At 43.6% G+C, this 16,291-nt stretch overlaps 1 protein-coding gene across 2 annotated transcripts in view; it reads right to left on the minus strand.

The window, feature by feature from the left end:
- Positions 1 to 16,291, minus strand: part of RALGAPA2 (Ral GTPase activating protein catalytic subunit alpha 2) — a 289,245-nt gene that overhangs the window by 145,993 nt on the left and 126,961 nt on the right. The gene's annotated exons all lie outside the window — the stretch shown is intronic.

Here is a 16,291-nt window from a genome sequence, read left to right on the forward strand (position 1 = left end):
AGTGGAATTACTAATTAGCAGAAGATGCAAAGGCAGAGGGATACTTTTAACACTACCCCTGGATATAATCTAAGCTTTCTCTAACAATTAAATAGGCAGACGTGATCCTGCAGGACCTCGAAGACAAATTTGTAAGTATCAGTTATCGCCTTATTGGCGAGGCTCAGATACGCTGAGTGACAAAAAAGTCTTAGTTACAGGAAGGGCAGATCTGCAGAGCCCTCCAAGTCCAAGGCCTGGTGTTCTCTCTTCTGCTGCTGGGTGTCTGCTCCTTCAACAGCGGCACAGACCTCCTCTACACAGCATGAGCTGCGACCTGGCCTGTCCAGGCTCTACATTGGTTCAGGGAAGGGTTTTTGTCGATAAAAAGAAAGGCTTTATGATTATGGCCTTTAAGAAAAGCACAACAGATCATGTCACGGGCACCGCCCTTCCAGAAAAGTCAATGGAAATAAAAACATAGCAGGACAAAGCTTAAAAATTACTTTCCAGATCTGGGCCAAGGCATACGTGGTACCTGCGATACGTTCTCTGTTCAAAAGGCCAAGTGTGGTGTAATCCGTTTGGAGAAAAGGCAGAGATTTTTATATGTGCTGGACAAATGCTACTTCTCTGGGTGTAACTATGTTACCAAGGCCGCGAGAAATATGACAGGACAGAGTAATTGGGTTCTGCATCTGGAGAAACAAAATCGCCTTGCACTTCTCGCCGTGAGGAATGCTCCGGAGAAGACATGGCAGCATGCAAAGGAGGGAGTGACAAACACAAAAACTTCTGACGGTCGCAGGAGCTGCTGCTTTGACCTTGTGCATGGGATCAGTGACAGAACAAGAGGGCAGATGGCAGAGAAAATCACTGCAACCCTCAAGCCCTAAAGGAGAGCCTCAAATATTTTTTTATGATTGTTTTACAATTCATCCCTCATCTGTGAAGAAAAACTCAGCTCGCCTTTAAACTGATGAAGACTGGCTGACTGCTTCAGGAAAAGGGGGAGACTGATTGGTTAACTGATTTTAAGAAACACTATATGAATTTTATCTGATACTGGAGTTGACATGTTACTGGGTTGTCTTAACTGCTTCTTTTTCTTTTTGTTATTTGTAAAAGCTTTAGATGTAATTTACCTATAATAAAATTCACGCTTTAAAGTGTACAGCTCGGTAGTTTTTAATATATTCATAGAATTGTGCGCTGTCACCACGATCTAGGGGAGACAGGCAGGGAGGTGGCAAACCCATCAGGAAATCCTGGCACATTTATGATTCCATAAGACGAGGGACACTGTCGGAGGGTCATAGAGAGAAGTGACTTGCCAGCTGCCACCCGCCCCCCGCGGCCCCAGGCCCTGGAGATGCCTCGACCTGCCTCTGTAAGGACTGTCTTAGCCGTGACCCTGATAAGCTTCAAATCTGAAACATGACAGTTTGCACAACAGGCCGGCCTAATGAGGCTGGTGCAGATGCTCCAGAGCAGTGATTAACCCCTCGCGACGAGACTTTAGCAAGTGAGAGCTTCAAGAAGCTGCTGCTGGTAAGTGGCGGGGGCTTGGCGGGGGGAGGGTGGCCCGGAGGCTGCGTTAGACTCGCGTGCGCACAGACCGCGTGCTCAGCCCGCCGGACACGGACGCCGTGCTCTGGAAGAGGATCCACCGCCCCTGACAGCCAAGTCTGCGTAGAAAGGCATCTGTGCATCCCAAGAATTTACCAGGGGACAGGGGTTGGGTGGAGGAGGGGGTTGGAGGATACTAAACTCTGCTTTCCCTGTGGCAACCGGCTGCTCGTTTCAGAAGAGGCCAAACTGAATCAGGTCTCTCCACTGTCTCCTCCGCCCCATCCTCTACAGCTTTGACCATGTTCTGCAGCAGAAGCAGAAGCAGGGAGTCACGGCATCATCAATAACAAGATGGTTAGCAACGTACGGACGGTGCCTAATCACGCGAGTACCTTCAGGATCCTTAAGGTAGTAATTACCCCACTGAATGAACCATGCACACATCTAATTCATGTAGGTACCAAAGAGTCAGGCAGCCATACTGTTCCCAGGTTCACTGTTCATCCTGTCTCAGGACTACATCAGCTAGAAATATGTTCTTCTTTGGATACTGAAAAGAAATTCTTGGAGGAAACCATAGGCTTAACACACTCAGGCGCCGCCCAAGGCCGTGGCAAAGGCGCAGGGCGGGTATAATCGACATCCCCCCTGATGCCAAGCAGAATAGTTCCTCACCCTCACGCTGGGACCCGCTAGAACCCAACCCACACTCCTGTTATCTTAGGACAAAGTACAGAAATCCAGGAGGGAAAACACATCTCTAATGAATCTGGGTGACAGTGTGTTTACCTTGTTCCTTTGGGACCATAAAAACTTAGAGAAGATCTAAAAGGTCATCATTTGATCTTTCCATTTCACAGACATGGAGTAGGAGGTCGATCAAGGCCAGAAAGTGCCCAAGGTTTGGACACAAATCCAGGTGCGCTCCTTGTCTTTATTGGAAGAGAAACTGTGAGTCTGTGGCCGATGAGGCGCCAGTGGACACCTGTGAGCGGCGAGCCTCACACGTGGAGGGCAATACTCAGCTCTCCAGTGCAAGTTATTCTTTCATCTCATTCACTTCGCCTACGAATCGCTGAAACACGCACATATATTCTTAAAGCTATACTTTCAAGTGAAATCAACAAATGGCTGCCGTGGCTTAAAAATGTGCTTCTGGAATGTATACAGCAGACACGCAGCCCTGACTGGCACAGAAGTGCAGTCACAGGATGGAACCAGGTCAGGGAGTGCGACCTTCTGAATAGGAAGGAGACTTCGCCAAGCATTCTTCCTAGGAAACTGCTAGAAACGAACTCTGTGCGTGTGTGTGCGTGTGTGCGCGTGTGCGTGCACGTGTGTGTGTGCACAGGCACGGGTGTGGGAAGCAGGTGGTTGGAAATATTCTATGGAAAGATACCAAGAAATTGCCTAGGGTTGCAACAAGAAATCGAGATTTGTATTTTTCCCTGAAAATGCAGAGAACCTACAACATGTGTGGCTTCTGTGTTCATTTACCTGTAGCTTCAACTCTGCTTGCAAGACCCAGGGCTTCTGACGCTGTTAAAGCCCAGCGTCCAGTGCGTCTACCCCCGCCCCCTCCTCACCTGCTGGAGTCGAGATGCCTGGTTCTCAGGCCCGCCTGGTGCTGCTGAGATCTGCTGGCTGTCTCCCAGCCCACGGCCAGGGACAAGTTAAAGACGAAAAACTATTTCTGTTGGAGCTTCCATGTCTTCTGGTGTGTTCTCACACCAGAAAATAAAAAAACTTTGGAATGTGATGATTACTCATTCTTTTCATTCTATGATAACACAAAATGCATGTTTCTTTAATTTGCTTCCTTAAAAGTAAAATTATTCCACATGCACATAGGAGCACAAATGAGGCTTTCAACATTTTTGTGTTCTGTTAAAAAAAAAAAAAAAAAGAGGACAACCCGGTGGTCATTCAATTCCGGGAGCCTACAGACCATCCCGCCAGCGTTGGACAGAGGACAAAGAGCTGTCCAAATTGGTACCATTTTCGGTTTCCGCTTGGGCAACAGAAGTCCAACTGCTACTCCTTCTGGACAAAGAGCTCCCAAGAATAGCTGAGATTTGAGAGAAAAATCACCAGAGGAGCCAGCTCCGTCAACCCCATTCTGAAGAAACCTCAGGCCAGAACCACTGACAAAGAAGCAGTATCAACGACCCTGAGACCCAGCCCGGCTGCGCACCCTGCGACGGAGACCATTTGGCACAAATCCCAGCAGAGCACAACGGGAGGGAATCAGGCCACCCGGAATAATTAACTGACCTCTAAAGAGTTGACACAGGACTCATCGCTTCAAATTCCAGGAATACCCGATTAACATTCAAAAATAAATGTAAAAAGAGAAAGCATTTTGTAAATTCTATAGCCTCATACATCATGGCTATCATTAAATTACAGCAGCATTTTAAATAATCTCATTAAAATATTAATTTTTGAAGGATCGATTGAAAATTGACTTGAAGTAGACTGGATTAAAAATCTATTCATTAGAAAGAGAGTCTGAAATGAAAGCCAAGTCATTCTGATAATTCCATACAAAAACAGCTAACGGTAAGCTGACAAATTTCTCGAGTGCACACTGGGCTTGAAGGTACATGGCAGCCGCTGTGCGGGGTCTGAGGCAGAGTAAAGCACGGCCCCTGCCTCCCAGCAATGTCCTCTAAGAGGCAGGGGCCAGTGGTGCACAGTTGAGAGTGAGGCCAGACCAAGAGCACAGGGATCCTCTGGGGAACAGCCAATGCTCCAGGGGGACCCAGGAGGGGAAGCAAATCGGTGACACAAAGGCACTGGGTCTTGACAGGCGCACCACAGTGCACACACTCAACCCAAGACTCAAGTAAGAGAAGGAAAAAAAAAAAAAAAGGTAGGTATTTTATTTTAACGTCTTATTACTAAAAGGGTCTCTCGCTAATATTTCTCTAGCCCACATATACCTACCAAAGGGTATTTTTCCATGGAAGAACAAAAGAAAACTGTTGTTCATGGTCTCTTTAGAAAACAATGTTCTCTCTGAAATGTGTTCCAGTAAATAGCATTAATAGCTGAACAATCTGCAATTATTACCCTGCCACTTATTGTTATGTGTTAAAAAGAAATCAACAGACAAAAAGAGATTATTCCCCACAAGGAGAGCACTTTCTCACAGAAACAAAACTTGCCATTTAAAATGCTCTTCTTGACGTTATTTCCTCGTATCCAAACCCAACATTGATGGATCATAAATCACAGTCATGATTTAAAATCTCTTACATTCAAAAATCACTCCCTTCCAAATGGGAGTTAAAGCATCCCTCGCCGGAAGTAACCATTTAGTACTTGAAATGGTAGAAACCATCTCTTTCTCAACCTCTGATTTCTTCTCTGACTAAAGAAAAAATGTGAATTTTCTTAAAAATCTTCGTCAAATTCGAAATGGGAAAAGACGATCTTGTAGGTCAACAAGAGATATTCCAACCACAGGGAACCCCTTCTGCCATCCGGCACCAGGGCCTCACCGTGCTCACCTTTCCAAGGCCCCTGAGAGAGTCTCAGGACCCTACTTCACAGGACAAGAACCTCAAGCCAGAAAAGCCCGTGTGGTCACCGACGCAAGGAAACAGGGACCTACACGCAAGGTCAGGGCTCAAGCTCCACAGTGGACGTCCCTCTCCCCAGACTGCCCGTGTGGCGGCCAGGCCAGGTGGCCTTGGAAAGTCTCCCCAGAGCGTGAGAGGCTTGCAAACCCCAAATCGGCCACCTGCCCTGACTGAACTGGGGCCCTAGACATTTGGAGAAAGCGATCATCCGTGCCCGTGGGCTGACTCTGCGCCACGCAGTCTGTGCTCTGGTCACCTGTTCCCCGTCGGCTCCCGGGTGGCCTGCGTGGGTGAGCAGAGGACCCCACCGAGCCCCCAGCCCCTCCACTCACGCCTGCAGTGCCACCCCTCATTCAGACTGGGCTCTGGGCAAAACACATCGCAGATATTTTTTGTTGACTCTGAATTAATCAGCTCACTCCATGTTGTACTTCTTCAAAGTAAAAAATAAATGGGGGGACTTCCCTGGTGGCGCAGTGGTTAAGAATCCACCTGCCAAGGCAGGGGACACGGGTTCGAGCCCTAGTCCGGGAAGATCCCACATGCCACGGAGCAGCTAAGCCCGTGCACCACAACTACTGAGCCCGTGTACCGCAACTACTGAAGCCTGCATGCCTAGAGCCCGTGCTCGCAACAAGAGAAGCCACCGCAATGAGAAGCCCGTGCACCGCAACGAAGACCCAACACAGCCAAAAATAAATTAATTAATTAATGAAAAACTAAATAAATGGGGAACTTTACCAGCTCAACCGTAGGAAACTGCACCCCCCTTTTTTGAGAAACAGTCTCATGTTGGCAATTTCCATACAGTTCAACCTAAAACACTTGCCTCTCTTGCTTTAGTCTCCCTGGTTAAACCTTCGTGTGCTTTCACGTCCTTGGTTACACTGAGAGCTGCCTTTCATCCTCTGATGCCTGTCGAGCTTTGTGGGTTAATTCACAGGGCCTGGTGGCACCTGTACAGCTTCTCTTCGAGGACAGGGTTTCCCAACCTCAGCACTGCTGACACTTCAGGCTGTGAAGTCTTTGCTGTGGTCCTGGGCGCCTTAGGGTGTGTGACATCCCCAGCCTCTACCCACTAGATGCCAGTGCAGCCCCCGCCCACTGTGACAAACAGAACGTCTCCAGACACGCCCAATGTCCCTGGAGTCCCCACGCATCTCAGAAATCACTGTTCTCCCGTCAATGTGGGTGAGCTCCCCACCGCGCAAGGTCAATGCCTGCTTTGAAATTGACGGAGCCAAAAGCTCAACCGAAAGGTCCAGCTCAGCTGCCACGGTCACCCCCCACCCCTCCCCAGGATGCATGCGGGCTAAGGAGCTCTCCTGTTAGTCCTTCGATGCTCCGTCAATCGACACATTGATGGAGTGCCCATTCTGTCTGGGAAGAGTCTCTGAAGGAAGATTCTGGTGACTTGGTCTGCAAGAGACCACAGCAGAGTCTCTTCCAGAGAGACCTCAGGGCCAAAGAACGTTTTCTATGCTGACAAATGCAGGCCAGCTTATACATTACATGGTAAGTGTATTTAGTAGGAATAAAATCTTTTAATTTTCCACATATATTGAGTTGCTACTATATTGCATTTTTATTTAATGTATTTCACACAGTACGTGCTTATTAGACTCTGATGGCTAAATAGAAATAATTCGTATCCCTCACTGATAGCATTTACTTGAAAGAAAGTCTTGACATCTTCAGCTCCGAAAGGGAAATCAAACAAAACTCTAGTGTCTGCCTCTCAGGTGGACTTCTCCTCTCTGGACCACCCCCCATGCTATCACCTTACACCTTTTAAAGCTGTGGAACAAGTTCGCTGCACACGTGTTACCCTCATAACCGAAGCCTCCGCCATCTGTTACCTTTCACATATTTCCACTTTCCTTATTTAGGTGTCAGTGGGCTCGGTCTGCAGCTTAATGAAAATAATTACTGGTTTTACAGCTGAAAAGAAAAGGAAAAAGCTCTCCAGCCTGTTATTTTGGTGCAGTCATCTATCTTAAGTCTCCATGGCCACTGAGAGCTGAACAAAGTTATAATAAAATCTTCTTTGATGAAACTTGACTAATCTATGGCTTGTCCATTCTCATGAAACCTTCTGGGAAACACTCAGGAACCAGTGGATGTTACTTGATGATACAAGACTAACTCTATGATACAGGCTACATTTCATCACTCTTGAGTTTGTACAACAAGCACATGATAAGAATTATTATTAACTTAACGATACATGTCAAGAGAGGACTGACATACACTGCCTATCTTTATATATATTCTTCTTCCATCAAACCTAAGTAAAACTTGAAGGTTTTGTTTATTGCTACAGTAAACTCTTATTTCAATAAAAGATCATTTAATTTGACTAAAGTAAATTCAAAATAATAGGAATTATATTTTTAGAAAAATAAAAGTTTTTTTTAAAGTGTCTAATTACTTTCAAAAACAAATAGTAGCAAAACTGGCTAACATAACACAAAATAACTGAGACTTTTAGAAGTTCTAGTTTAATAACTGTAAATAAATCTACAGTTTGCACATCATCTATCTGAATTCCGACAGGATTAGAAAACACGTTCTCCTATGTGGAGAGAAAATGTGCCTGGAAATCTTTCCCATACATTTCTACTTCCCAACAGGCGAGAATTCTTTGGGGACACCCCTGGCTGTATCCTCTGACACACCTGTGGAGCCTGTCCTGGTGCTGCGATGTCCACGGTGAGGAGGGGGTCCCGTCCTACCCTGCCCTCACCTTTTCTCAATTCATCACCTTGCCTTTCTGAACCAACGCTTGCTTTGAGAGATCATGACAATAGTGCCAGGAGACCCTGCCTTCTCAGGGCACTTACCACTCAGTCCGACACCCCACCGGTCCACGATATTCCACACACAAAATACACAAAAAGCATGTGCACACAAGTATATATATATATATATATATATATGCACACAGACAGGTATACACACACATAAATAAATAAATTCACACACGCACATAAACCCTTGTTGGGCCCGCGTTACCTGGTCCCTTTCTGTGCCTGTTGCCATCACTCTCTCCTGACCCTAATCCATCCCACAGAACCACTGTGCCTTAAACTTCTTAAGATGCTTTTTGGTCGTGTTGAGTGCTGTGCTCAGCTCCCCATTATCTGTGGGACGAACATGGCTCTGAACCAAGGCTCTCTCCAGTGCTGCCTGGATCCTCGTCCATGCATTACGTCCATCTACGTATCTGGCACTAAATCAAAACCACTCTGGTCATTGTTCCTTCAACACAGCCCGTGAAATCCCATCCTGCTTCTCGTCATCCTAACCATCGTTGAAAGTCCTGCTCAAATCCCATCTCTCCTGTGAGCTGCCTTCAAGCCAACTGAGCCCGAGGGGTGTTGAGCACAGTTCCCTCCCTACAGTATGTGTCACTCACTTGGCCCTTTTCACAAGTGGATGGATATTACGGATACTCATTATCTGTGGGTCTCATTCCACTGGATATGTCCTCAGAACCGGACTAGGTCTTTATTGTGGTGGGGAAAAATACTCAACAGGAAAAGATCATTCAAGTTTTTACTATATTTAGGAAAGGACAATGTGACCCTAATAATAAAATGCCTAACAATAAATCAGAGGACCCAGTAATGCTCAAGAGAGGGCCCCCGAGGTCCTCCAGTCCGTCTCAACCACTTGACCACCTGTGGTCAGGCAAGGTCCCCACGGCCGGCAGGGGACACAGCTGAATCTAGCGCCCAGGTCTGTGACTTGCCAGTACGAGGCTTGTCCTCCATTAAAGTCAAAGTTGAATATATTTTGAAGCCGTCGGATATCCTGAAGTCTTGGAATATACATTTCCCCATTCTAAAAAACCTTAGGAATAAGGCCTGGAATTAGTCTTTTTTTTACTCATTGTACAACCCTACAGTTTTTAAAAATTGTATTTCAGTAAAGCTTTTAAGGTAGACTTCTAAAGTTCCTCTACTGATACACATTAAGGTTATTATTTAATCCTCTAAATATCAGTTGGACCTTTAAATTTATAAATATGCATTTTGTCCTGCTAGCATTGAATTAAAATCCCATGAATTCAAACCTTGGTAAAAATCACTCACTGTACAGAAGTACTTCAGAGATGTATTAGAATTATTTCCTTGGATGGGAGACAAATCAGGTCCTTAATGTGACATGTTAATTCTTCCCTTTTCTGAAGCTGAATGCTCATTTATGTTTAGCTTTAAATATATTTATAAATTTATGTATATCTAACATACATGGTTCTAGTTATATCTAAATTTCCAGCAAAGAACAACTCTCTGTCTGAGAAAAGGTGATGCAATTATTACATATCACTGCATGATACAGGCTGTCTGGGGTTATTAAAAGAGTCAGGTATGGCCAATTTACGAGTGTCACCCCTGCACCTTGCTTTCAAGGCTCACCGCTGAGTCTTATGCTCACTGAGGGCCCCCTTGGGATCTTTTTACAAATGGCTGTTTATTATTATTCCATCATATACCTCATGAGAGGAGGTTGTAACATCCACTAAGAAAATCACAAACTATTTTGACTTCTGTGATAGAATACCACTCTATACGTGATGTTTAGAATTATGTTTTAACATTGGTGTGGAAAAGGTTCATTAAAATATAAAGTCGAATGAAAAGTTGAATTAAAGTTGCATTGAAATGTAAAGTTGAATGAAAGCAAAATGTTCCTAAAACAAGTTAAATATTCTCAGCTACAAAACAAATTAAAGGGGAAAACAAGAAATGCTGCAAGTGCCTTTAGCGCCTGAAATATGGAGCCGTGTGGAACCCGTACCATCGGCGCCTTGCAGGGCATCACTGGTAAAGCCAGGTCCTTACTTGCAGACGACAGATTCCCCTCGCTGAGACTGAGATGAGAGGGGTTTCTATCAGGGTGTTAGAGGGCTCACAGGATGCTGGAGGACCCACTCGGGAACCCTGCACAGCCAGGCACCAGCCACCGGGAGTGGTTCCCACGGGGCCTCGGCGGCCAGTGATGCAGGTGCAGCCCCAGCACAAAAGTCCCGCCCCCGCCCGCTGTCCAGAGCCACACCGGGGCCCCTGCTGGGCCGGAACCTGGCTGGATGTCGACTGGGCCGCAAGGGTCCAGCTTTCCGGCATCCATCCCACAGAGGGCACACTGCCTGGGGCGGGGAGCAGGTGGAAGGGGAGCCAATGGCCAAGGACACACAAGAAACGTCCAAGTCACAAAAGGGTAACTGGAGATGTCATTCCTTGTGTCTGGCCCATGGCAGGGGGAGGGGTTACTTCTCCCCATGGTCTGAGATTCCACGATGCCTAGTTACATTTTTTACTCAAATTATTATGTTCAAAAGTAAGAAAATATATGGGGAAGGGGGAAAAAATCAACACCCTAAGATATCGGAAAAATAAAATGGGCTCGGTTGGTCAAGGGGCTACTGTCCCCTCCTTGTCCTCAGCGTCACTGCGAGGGCTCGTGCTCACCGAGCGCTGTCGCATCCAGGCCCTGAATCGAGTGCGTTACACGCTCTACCCCCTCAAAGTCTCCCGACGGCCCTCCGAGGCGGCGCTGTAATTACCTACATTTGCAGATGAGGGAGCCCAGGCACAGTGAGGTCAGATCACCTGGCTCATCAGAGGGACACCAAGCCTGGTGCTCAGAAAGACTCGAAGCCCAGGCTCTTTTTTTTTTTTTGAATTTTATTTATTTTTTTTTATAGAGCAGGTTCTTATTAGTTATCCATTTTATACATATGTCAATCCCAATCTCCCAATTCATCACACCACCACCCCCCATCACTTTCCCCCCTTGGTGTCCATACATTTGTTCTCTACACCTGTGTCTCTATTTCTCACCTGCAAACTGGTTCATCTGTACCATTTTTCTAGGTTCCACATATATGCGTTAATATACAACATATGTTTTTCTCTTTCTGACTTATGTCACTCTGTATGACAGTCTCTAGGTCCATCCATGTCTCTACAAATGACCCAATTTCGTTCCTTTTTATGGTTGAGTAATATTCCATTGTATATATGTACCACATCTTCTTTAATCATTCATCTGTCGATGGGCATTTAGGTTGCTTCCATGGCCTGGCTATTGTAAATAGTGCTGAGATGAACATTGGGGTGCATGTGTCTTTCTGAATTATGGTTTTCTCTGGGTATGTGCCCAGGAGTGGGATTGCTGGGCCATATGGTAATTCTATTTTTAGTTTTTTAAGGAACCTCCATACTGTTCTCCATAGTGGCTGTATCAATTTACATTCCCACCAACAGTGCAAGAGGGTTCCCTTTTCTCCACACCCTCTCCAGCATTTGTTGTTTGTAGATTTTCTGATGATGCCCATTCTAATTGGTGTGAGGTGATACCTCATTGTAGTTTTGACTTGCATTTCTCTAATAATTAGTGATGTTGAGCAGCTTTTCATGTGCTTCTTGGCCATCTGTATGTCTTCTTTGAAGAAATGTCTATTTAGGTCTTCTGCCCATTTTTGGATTGGGTTGTTTTTTTTTTAATGTTGAGCTGCATGAGCTGTTTATATATTTTGGAGATTAATCCTTTGTCCGTTGATTCGTTTGCAAATATTTTCTCCCTTTCTGAGGATTGTCTTTTCGTCTTGTTTGTAGTTTCCTTTGCTTTGCAAAAGCTTTGAAGTTTCATTAGGTCTCATTTGTTTATTTTTGTTTTTATTTCCATTACTCTAGGAGGTGGATCAAAAAAGATCTTGCTGTGGTTTATGTCAAAGAGTGTTCTTCCTATGTTTTCCTCTAAGAGTTTTATAGTGTCCAGTCTTACATTTAGGTCTCTAATCCATTTTCAGTTTATTTTTGTGTATGGTGTTAGGGAGTGTTCTAATTTCATTCTTTTACATGTAGCTGTCCAGTTTTCCCAGCACCACTTATTGAAGAGACTGCCTTTTCTCCATTGTATATCCTTGCCTCCTTTGTCATAGATTAGTTGACCAAAGGTGCATGGGTTTATCTCTGGAAGCCCACGCTCTTAACTGTTACCCGACAGTATCGTGACTTCACACGGTGAGGGCTCGAGTCTGTAGCTGGATGGTCACCTCGGGGTGGAACAAAACCTATTTCCCCACCTGAGAGAGGCCTCGTGCTTTTTGGTTTGTTGCAAGACACGATAATACAACATCATAGATGAAAACGACATAGACCCACATTTCCCAAAATTTCTATATGCAAATTTGCAACAATAATTTTGCATTGATGTAAATTTTGCACTTAAAAGTGAATTTAACTTTGATGTATTTAACAGACAAATTGCATTAAGACATTAAATCTGTAAGTCATTGTTAAAAAATAGTTTACTTATTTTAAGCAAAGAAAACTTTCCAGTCTTTGATATATGTTCTCAGAAACATAAAAATAAAATTCCTTTCCTCAGCTGTCCTTTTCCATTTCACACATATTGATCTTTCCATATGTTTTAAATGACGATGAAATTAACAGGACCTGTATTTAATAAATCCAAATCCTTTCATGTCCAAATATTTTGGGGGAGACTGAGGTGAAAAAGCTGCTTAAGTATTAGGACAAACTAAGCAGAACCGGGAACAGCTTTGGGAGAGAAGCTGAAGGCGGTGGGGAGCCGGGCGGGCCACTGGGGAAGGTGTTTGCAGGCTGGGGTGGGCGGGGAGTCTGGTAAGGAGGATTCGGAGGTGGGGCAGGACCGAGGCCAAAGCCCAGGGGAGAGAAGGAGAAGGAATACGACCAGGGCCTGTTTGTTTGCACGATGTGAGTCGGGTAAGCTTATCTGTTCGGTGTGAGTCAATGGGCAAGGCAGACCGTGTGGAATAAGCCGGGCTGCCTGTGAATTCTCACAGCCTTTTTTATGTGTGGCACTGGGCAGACGTCCTCAATATCTTCTGAGCCTTAGCTATTTATACAGCGGGTTGTGATATTTATCTAACTGAACTGCAGAGAAGAATTGATGCGACAACATCATGAGTTCCCAGCACAGAGTCTGGCACTGCGGTGCTGGGGAAATTAAGACCCTCCTGCACCCCCCTGCCCAGTCCCCCACCAGACACAAAGCAGCAGGACGGAATGAAGCCAGCTGGAAGACCCCTTTACAAGCAGGCTGGCAGTCCTGCACGTCATCCTGAATCTTATTCATAATTTATAGTTATTTCCGAAAGTCTTTATGATCCTAATTATTTTCTAAATCAGCAACAGAATCAAATTTTAAAAAGTTCATAGTCAAGGAAAAATAAGGCTATTTCAAAGCATTTTCTCAATCATACTAATAAACTGTAAACTTCCACTGAACACGTACTGTGGGAAATACTACTCGGTAAGGCCCCTGTTTTATCTATGACATTGTTGAGTGATTGGAATAGCTAAAACTGGTCCAAGCAACACTGAGAACAGTTGGTTTGGAATATGCTACATTTTGAATTCTGGCTGTTTGCTATACATATTATTACTTTCTAAAATATAGAAATAACTGTATTTGTTTAAGTAATTAATTTGCTATTATATTAGATGAAATTGTGATTTTATATGATTGTAACACAGAACACAATCATACCTGTTTTACAATTTTTTTTTTTTAACGAGAAGAAATCTTCAATTACTATAAGCACTCTTATGTTTGGAAAAAAGATATTTCACATTTTAGATCTTACTTCTAATTCAACACTTTATTAGTCACTACTGGCATGATTTTGCTACTCTCAGATCTAGGAAAGCATCTGTAAAGCGGCCAGGCCACAGCACCGAGCTCCCACAGCGCTTGGTCTCCCAGCAGTTCTAAGGCTCAGTGTGGTCCATGAACCAGGCAGCCGAGAGTCCTGCAGACAAGGGTGCCACCCAGAGGCCAAAGGAGGAAATTCACCTTGGATTTTGTTGGAAGGTAAATCTAAATATTAAAAATCTAAAAATGATGTGCTATTACTTATTAAAAAATCAGGAACATTTTTACAAGGTTCTCTCTGCAGGAACGAAGGCTTTTAGTGCCAGGCTACGTAGAAGTGTAGCTCTTTGAAAACTCTCACAAGATGGAAACAGCCCTGAGATGGTCCGAGTCGCAGGTGCACAGCATGTCAACTAAAACACTGAATTTATTCTCTAGAGCAAATGTTTTCTTTTCTTATCATTAATATAACATGTGTTTCCAGAAGTCATATAAGTTCTGGAGCAACCACCATGACCTGTTTAGACATGTGGACCAAAAGTTAAACTAATTATTGGAGACATTTCTTACTTAAATGAGAAAAGTTTCTTTCATTAGAAAGCCTTCTGCGTAATTTTCTTCTGGCAAAGGAATAAAGTTTATTTAGAGTAATTCTGTTTGGCAGACAGTCAGGGCTTCTAAAACGTATACCAATAATTGTTAAGGTTAAAGCAAAACAGTCAATTCTATGAAACACATAACAACTCAAGCTTCTAATGGTCGAAACAGTAGGCTGATTATAAAATAGAGATTTATGATATCCCCGTTTTCTCTTAGAAGTCTGGATGTTGGGATTACTGCTAGCAATGGGCCATCATTTAAGATTGACATATTTTACAATGAACTACAAAAGATCAAACTTAACCAAAAATAAGGTATACATTAAATGTGAAAATTATTTTAAGTATAAAATTTGAAAACTCCTTTTTCTACACTGTAAAATCCCATTTTTTTAAAAAAATTTTGTTTAGGTCTTTATTTGTTACAATATTGCTTCTGTTTTTTCTAAGTTTTGGTTTTTTGGCCGTGAGGCATGTGGGATCTTAGCTCCCCGACCAGGGATCAAACCCGCACCCCCTGCATTGGAAGGCGAAGTCTTAACCAGTGGACTGCCAGGGATGTCCCAAAATCCCATTTTTGAAATAATGTTTTGGGTACTCAAATGTTATACAGATTTCATCTCATTTTATTGTTTCATTTTCACTACAACACAATTTAAAATAGAAAGAGGATTCTAAACACACCTATTTATGTGAGTTTCTGGAAAGCTCATTCTAGAAATACTAAGTGTTTACAGCTGACTTCAATTTTTTTTAATTTAATTTAATTTATTTTTTTATACAGCAGGTTCTTATTAGTTATCTATTTTATACATATTAGTGTATAATGTCAATCCCAATCTCCCAATTCTGACTTCAAATTTGTTTTTATTAAATAAGAAGATTCTACAGTTGATTATCATTTCCAAGTAGATGTTTTTCCTACAAATCTTAGCAAAATACTGCTTTAAAGTACAGCGTTGTTAACTAAACCTTCCTCTCTTGGTTCTGTCACTGAGGGATCTCATTATTATCTGTGAGTTAATTCTCTTCCCTATTTCTACCCCTTAATCTTCCACATGCCCTGAGTTGCATCATTCTGTAAAACATGCTTCCGTCCACAATGATGGCTGCAAAATATCTGAGCAAGGAGTAAAAACAGGTCTACTTATGCATCTCTATTTCTACATTTGTTTAGGAAATAAAAGAGCCTGTGCATCTAAGTCCAGTCTCTGCTCTACAGATGTCCACTGCACACTGCTGGAATTGGAGCGAATATGACAGAGACAACACAGTAGGACAGTATGGCTATTACTTCAGAAGAAAACCTCAGTGACTGAAGCTCGAAGTGTTTATCAGGGAATATTTTACAAGTTTTAAACAGGGCCCAAGGTAAGGCTGGCAAATCCAGAGAATGACCTCTTACATGTATCAAAAGGTCCGTGTGTCTGCATCATATATTCAAAGCATCAAATAAAGACAGAGAGGATGGCTACTTGGTAGTTCACGAATGATTCAAGTTCACTGGTAAGTATCTACAATTTAAAGGGTAAATTCTGAAACACTCCTCAAATCTCTAATCAGTCAAGAAGACTGAGCGATAAAATTAAATGCCTTCAAACCTCTTAAACCTTTCCCTTTCCTTCTTCCCATCTCCAATGCTACCATCTTCGTTCTCGCCATTTTAAAAAAATCTATATTTGTTTAATCACTTCCTAATTAACCTCCAGGCCCAACCTCCTACTCTATCCCACCACTGTCACATCTCTAAATCCATCCTCCAAGTAGTGTCCAGAATAACCTCAGGCTTCACAAACCAACCTCTTCACTTGCCTGCTTGATATTCAGACAGCAAGTCACAAGTCAGTGTTCCTGCTCGTCCAGGTCCTCTGCCCACCACCAGGGGACTTCCAGAGGGAGGAA

This window comes from Balaenoptera acutorostrata, chromosome 15 (assembly GCF_949987535.1).
Source record: "Balaenoptera acutorostrata chromosome 15, mBalAcu1.1, whole genome shotgun sequence".
Taxonomy (NCBI): Eukaryota; Metazoa; Chordata; class Mammalia; order Artiodactyla; family Balaenopteridae; genus Balaenoptera; species Balaenoptera acutorostrata.